Source organism: Palaemon carinicauda, chromosome 6, assembly GCF_036898095.1.
Source record: "Palaemon carinicauda isolate YSFRI2023 chromosome 6, ASM3689809v2, whole genome shotgun sequence".
Classification (NCBI taxonomy): domain Eukaryota; kingdom Metazoa; phylum Arthropoda; class Malacostraca; order Decapoda; family Palaemonidae; genus Palaemon; species Palaemon carinicauda.
Window position 1 is genome coordinate 157,372,313 of NC_090730.1, and position 7,500 is coordinate 157,379,812.

Consider the following 7,500-nt stretch of genomic DNA (forward strand, 5'->3'; position numbering starts at 1 on the left):
TATGATTATTGTAATCTGCCATTATCCTGGACACCTCGATGTATTATATAAAAGTTTGTAAGGGAATTTTTGAAATCAACTCTTAAAACGAATTTCTAATAATTCAGGAAACTTCGACCATAGATGAAAAGTTCTAAATTCCTTTATACATCAGCTGTTTTGCGGAAATCATACTGAGAATAATAATTTCATGGTGAAGTGTAGAGTTCTTGGCCCCTCGCCATCTGGTCTTTATCCCAACAGACGCTGGTACCCGTTAACTGTTAACCTTTAACGGTTGGATGAACAGGTGGAAGCATATCCACAGACCTGGTAAACGTAACCTTTATATCTCATTCATGGCGTTCACTTTAAAGGTTTAAAGGCCGCTCATGAATGGCAGAGGCAAGGAACACTGACATGACCCTATCAGTGCCCTAGAGACTGACCATATATACATATGATCAGTGCCCAAGCCCCCTCTCCACCCAATCTAGGACCAAGGAGGGCTAGGTAATGATTGCTGATGACTCCGCAGACAGACTTATAGGCTCCCCCAAACCTGCTATCCTTAGCTCACAAGAGTTAGGTTGCAGCGACCAAAGGAAGTAATGAGCTTGAGTGGGACTCGAACCCCAGTCTGGCGATCACCAGTCTGGGGCGTTACCATATAGGTCACCAGAACCCTTTAGCTAATAATGTCCAAAATGAGAAATAAAGGAGAGATTTTAAATATGAAGTGGGCCGTTGGGATGTATAATTATTTTCAAGTCCCAATGAAATTAACCTAATTTGGAAAAAATAGAGCTGTGGTCTACCCCAAAGCCAAAGCAAAGTCCTTCAAAAAGAAGGCAAACGTTCTTACCCCTTACAAAAGTGAAAAAAAAAAAAACACGTTATTAGGAGAAGGGGTGAAGTAAATGTGATGTCAATGCAGAAGCCAAAAGAAGCCAAATTAATGCACACCAGAATTATCTAGACGGAAGCGGTTTTCATCAACGGCATTTGCATGTAAATGACTTGAAAACTGGAGTGTTGTTAGCTTGTTACGTCAAATTATATGGCATTATGGGTGCGCTTCATTGATTTCGTTTCAGGATATTGATCACGAAATTGGTGCAAATTTATGAAAGGTCTTGTAAAGCAGAATAATTCCTTTCGTCATTACATTCTAGTAAAGATATTGAATTTATTTACCTGTTTATATTATATCACTCCTTGTATTTTAAGTAGAGCTAAGTAAATATAAATTTGCAATAATATGGAGTAATTTGGAGCTATTATTGAACGTTTTATGGGTTCCTTTGTTCGTGGGGTTCGATGGAAACTAATTAATGTTTCCTGATGTTGTTACCCAGTATATGCATTCAGAGTATGACCCCTCATGTTATTAATTTTTTTGTACAAAATATGTAAACGAAAATTTTATAGTTTATGGAAAATAAACCAATCCTAATGTTCTTAAAATATCGTGTAAACCCATGTTTTCCCCGTTTTTTTTTTTATTTTTTTTTTATTTTTATGATTTTGTCTTGGTCTCCATACATTTGATTAAATCTCAGTCACACAGTGTTTCTTTGGTTAATGGTATTAATCTTCGATTGATATTTCTAGGTTTCATATTATTTCATGTCCATGATTTAATGTATTGATATTATTGGAGATCATGTAATTTTTGTATTATATTATTATAACGATGAATCATCATATTATTTTATAACGTTATTGTTATGTAATTTCTGTTGTATTGTTTTATGCCTTTGTGGTCAGTGGCATAAGAACACCTCTTACGAAGGAATCAGGTAGTCAGCTGTATCACGTGACAAGATCATGTTTCCAGGCTTTATCTGTTTTCACCTCGTTTTATTCTGAAGGAAATCTAATACTTAAGTCTTTGGGGAATACCTTGCAGCTTTAGATGATTGCTTTAAACATCTACAGAAGGTCCAGAACTTATAAACTTATTAGGTTCCAAGAAGGTGTTTGTATGTCAATTTGTTGCATTTTGGTCTAGGGTAGGCCTAGCATGAGTCCCATGCCTAAGATTTCCAGCTTGACAAGTCATCAAGTAGTCCCGTTTCATATGGAATAAATATCAGGTTATTACAAATGTCTTTTTACTTACTGTATTAAATGATATATTATTGTTTTATTACAGTATTTATTTATCTTATTACAGTATATGAACTTTAGATGCAATATCTGAGGTTTATGATTTCCTTTGTGTTTGTATCTTCAAATGATTGTAAGTCGAATTTTGTAAGTTGAGAACCTTCTGTATATCAGTTCCTTACACATGGGTATGTGGATGTACAACCGCTTGTGTGCACACACACACACATGACTGTTTTCTGTCTTTTTATCTATCGAAGGCTAAGGCTCTTAGCAGCACCCCTTCGCTTCTTAGAAGCAAAATTCTTAGGTTCTTTACATCTTAGCTTTTCTGCAAAGTGCAACTCCATGTCCACCAATTGGACGTAGGTGTCCAATGGTCTGCCCGACCCCAGCACCTGGTTGGATTGTTGATATAGTCATAATATCTCAGATTATCATTACATGATTTTTGTGTGTATTTTTTAAAATTAAATTAAGTGCTATAACTTGTGCGATACCAGATTGGTGTATGATGATTTCAACTTTGGTAAAGCAGGTTGCCGAGTTTGAACTACATGCAGTCCCCTTGCGTGTGATTATTGCCGTATATTTTGAGTTCTCTGTACAGCAATTGTCGGTATAGGTGTAAACTGGCCTTTTGGCAACTTCTATTCATATATACTGTCCAATAACGCCCAAAAGTGAACAACAAGAACAGAATAGTGACGATGAGCCTGACATAAGATAAACATGTTATCCTCAGGCTCCCCCTTAAAGGTTTAAAATGTTTAAAGGCCGATCATGAATGGCAGAGGCAAGAGGCAGTGACAATCCCTTAGCTAGAAGGTCAATGCCTAGAGACTGACCATATACTGTATGCTCGTACTTGTGATCAGCGCCCAAGCCCCCTCTCAACCCAAGCTAGGTTCCCCAAAAACCCCGCATCCTTGGCTCACAAGGATGTTGTTTGCCAACATTACAAGACACTATCGAGCTTGAGCAGGACTCGAACCTCCGTCGGTAAAATCATCAGAGAAGGACGTTTCCAATAGGCCACCACAACTCTTCGATTTTCCTCACGACCTCATCATCTCCTCCTACACGTATTGACGCAAAGGGCCTAAGTTAGATTTCGCCAGGTGTCTATCTTGAGCTTTTAATTCAATACTTCTCCATTCATCATGAACTACTGGCCTTAGTTAGATAGGCACTGCACATCATAAGGAACTGGCTATCCTTTGATGTATATAGCCAGTGAATCCTCTATGGATCTAGTCAGTCATAGAAAGAGAAGATGAAAATATGGCCCCCAGTCCTGGGCGTAGCGGGGTGCTAAGAGTGTCCCGGTTGATAAATACTTGCTCATGACATCATCATCATCATCATCATCATCTTCTCTTACGCCTATTGACGCAAAGGGCCCCAGTTAGATTTCCCCAGTCGTCTCTATCTTGAACTTCTAAATCAATACTCCTCCATTCATCATCTCCTACTTCGCGCTTCATTGTCCTCAGCCATGTAGGCCTGGGTCTTTCAACTCTTCTACTCCCTTGTGGACCTCACCAAAGGACAAAGAAAATTCGTGGGGGGACATGAGAAGGTAATAAAAATTCATGAATGCATTAGTTTGAAATACTTTGTAAAATGTGCATCTAGACGGAGCAAGCGGAGTTCCTGTGAGTTATTTAAGCATAAAAGCAGCGGGGCCACAGATTCCCCAAGAGGGGCGGGTTGTGTGGGAGACGTGACTTAATGGAATTTCCTTTCCTTGAATCCTGACTGGAACATTTTTCTTTTACCTTCATTATGTGAAAGAAAGACATTTCGGACACAAGAAAAGCAGTTCTGGAGGGATTTTAGGTCTATTTCCTCGCTTTCTTACTTTGATGAGATGCGTTCTTTTTTTTATTTTCGTTTGTAGAAATTTTTGTTTTGTTTTCATACTCAAATATTTTGTGGCCTATAGGGAACAAAAGCTTCTAAAGTGTACTAAATCAGGCTTAATGATATTATAAAGTTTACGGATGAAGTCATTTATTTTCATTAGTGAAGAAAATTTTCCACCATATAAATGTACCAGTATTACAGCTTTTCCGTGTGCAATTTTCTGTATCATTTTTAATTAAAGTACAAATTAAACGAGCATAAAGAGACAGAGAAGCGAAAACATTTTTTTTATATATATTTTTTGGGCCGAACTAGGAAGTAAAATATCAAGAGAACATACATCATCTATTGTTTAATTAATTCTTCATTAAACTTGTTTTTTTTTTAACTTGATAATCAAATATAATTAATGTTTAAACAGGTATATGCATAATCTATAGGTATATAGCATTCTCTATAAGGCTTAGATTTATGGTAATATTGGTGGTTGTACGCATTCCCTGTCTTCGGTTTTGACTGGTTTCAACTGTAAGGATTTAGTGCAGACTGTGCACCTCATGCAGAGCACTGTGGGCATTGCTAGAGGGGTTTTAAAGGGATCTTTAACCCTAGCTACACTTTTCGTTTCTTCCATCGTGCACCTTAGCTCCGAATAGCCTCCCCGGACCCAAGACCGGTCCATAGAGTCCAATTTTCATGAAGAAGTGAAGAGAATATTACAAGTGAAAATTAAATTTTTCAAAATATTATTATTATTATTGTTGTTATTATTATTATTATTATTATTATTATTATTATTATTATTATCCAAGTTACAACCCTAGTTGGAAAAGCAAGATGATATAAGCCCAAGGGCTCCAACAGGGAAAAATAGCCCAGTAAGGAAAGGAAACGAGGAAATAAATAAACTATATAAGAAGTAATGAAAAATTGAAATAAAATATATTAAAAAACATTAACAGCTTTAAAACAGATCATTTATATATAACTATAAAAAGACTCATGTCAGTCTGTTCAACATAAAAAAAATTGCTGCAACTTTGAAATTTTTGAAGTTCTACTGATTCTGCTACCCGATTAGGAAAATCATTCCACAACTTGGTCACAGCTGGAATAAAACTTCTAGAATAATGTGTAGTATTGAGCCTCATGAAGGAGAAGGCTGGACTATGAGAATTAACTGCATGCCTAGTATTTCGAACATGATGTAAATGTCCAGGAAGATCTGAATGTAAAGGATGGTCAGAATTATAAAAAATCTTATGCAACATGCATAATAAAATGATTGAAAGACGCTCCTAAAGATTAATATCTAGACCAGGAATAAAAAATTTAATAGACCCTAAGTTCCTGTCCAACAAATTAAGATGAGAATCGGCAGCTGAAGACCAGACATGCCTAGAAAACATTATAACGAGAATGATAATCCAAGAAAAGACATTACGGGGAAAAGTTGAAGGGAGTTTCCAGAGGATGTGGTTTTTATGACATACATCCTTATATCTAAGTGTTTTGTTATTCTTTGGTTTTGTTCTCTGTCAGTCTTGTGCCTATGAAAGTAGTTTACCATCGCTTCAAGTATTGTGGACTTTTGTCTACTTCAGCATTTGAGATTTCGATCAATTGCATTAAACAGAAAGAATTCAACTTAAATACCACACCAAGACTTTCCATAAAATAGTTACCTATAATTAGGTAATTATCCTTTTGTAATTTACTTTGCCATTTCTTGCATCACCCGGCCTTCCTCTCTTTTGTCTCCTCACATTCAAGAAATCTTAAGAATTATTTAACGCTAAAGACATTAAACAGCATCTCTCCGCTTTCGTCTTTTATTCATAAGTTTTTATTCACCAACCTTTGGTTACGTAAGTCTGCTTGACAACAATAGCTCATTAGGCTCTTTATAAAACATTCTTACATTACGGTGAGCCATAATTGCAAAGCATATTCTCTTACGTTACCTGCATGGTTCGATGTTTTTTTTTAATTAAAGGATTTGAAATAATCCTTCTCTCTATATTGATTATATTGGGGTTTTATTCTTCCCATTGGTACATAATTGTTTAACAAATTGACTCTACGTTATTCTTACTGCCCACGAGTGGGTTTTAATTAAAATTATTACAATAAAAGGAGAAAATCGGAACAGATGCCCTCTAATATAAGAGTTAGTTTTTTATTGTCTAAATGGCGATTTTCGACTCGTGTATTTAGGATTTTTTTCTACCCGAAAACTTAATTTTTTTATTTTTTATTTTGGAATTGGGTGTGTATGTCACAGAAAGAAAATATTTGTAACTAACATCAAAAAGATATTTTTTCATGAATAATCAGGTTCATTTTTAGGGTAAAATTCTCTCTCTCTCTCTCTCTCTCTCTCTCTCTCTCTCTCTCCTCTGTGACCAAGTTTAATGAGAGAAATTATGAATCAGCTTCTAAAGTTATATACAGTAATGTTTTCATTTTACACATTCTCTCTCTCTCTCTCTCTCTCTCTCTCTCTCTCTTCTCTGTGACCAAGTTTAATGAGAGAAATTATGAATCAGCTTCTAAAGTTTATATACAGTAATGTTTTCATTTTACACATTTTCTCTCTCTCTCTCTCTCTCTCTCTCTCTCTCTCTCCTCTGTGACCAAGTTTAATGAGAGAAATTATGAATCAGCTTCTAAAGTTTATAGACAGTAATGTTTTCATTTTACACATTTTCTCTCTCTCTCTCTCTCTCTCTCTCTCTCTCCTCTGTGACCAAGTCTAATGAGAGAAATTATGAATCAGCTTCTAAAGTTTATAGACAGTAATGTTTTCATTTTACACATTTTCTCTCTCTCTCTCTCTCTCTCTCTCTCTCTCTCTCCTTTGTGGATATGCTTAATTAGCGAAATTATGAATAAGCCTCTAAAGCACATATAATGTTTCCATTATAGAGATTCCCCCCCTCTCTCTCTCTCTCTCTCTCTCTCTCTCTCTCTCTCTCTCCTCTGTGACCAATCTTGATTAGAGCAATTATGGATCAGCCTCTGAAGCATATATACAGTAATATTTTCATTATACACATTATCTCTCTCTCTCTCTCTCTCTCTCTCTCTCTCTCTCCTCTGTGACCAAGTTTAATGAGAGAAATTATGAATCAGCTTCTAAAGTTTATAGACAGTAATGTTTTCATTTTACACATTTTCTCTCTCTCTCTCTCTCTCTCTCTCTCTCTCTCTCCTCTGTGACCAAGTCTAATGAGAGAAATTATGAATCAGCTTCTAAAGTTTATAGACAGTAATGTTTTCATTTTACACATTCTCTCTCTCTCTCTCTCTCTCTCTCTCTCTCTCCTGTGACAAAACTTAATAAGAGAAATTATGAATCACCTTCTAAATCATATATACAGTAATGTTTTCATACTACACATTCTCTCTCTCTCTCTCTCTCTCTCTCTCTCTCTCCTTTGTGGATATGCTTAATTAGCGAAATTATGAATAAGCCTCTAAAGCACATATAATGTTTCCATTATAGAGATTCCCCCCCCCTCTCTCTCTCTCTCTCTC

General features: G+C 36.0%; 1 protein-coding gene across 1 annotated transcript in view; it reads left to right on the forward strand.

Moving 5' to 3' along the window:
* Positions 1–7,500, forward strand: part of LOC137642245 (arrestin domain-containing protein 3-like) — a 446,651-nt gene that overhangs the window by 263,638 nt on the left and 175,513 nt on the right. The window lies entirely within an intron of this gene.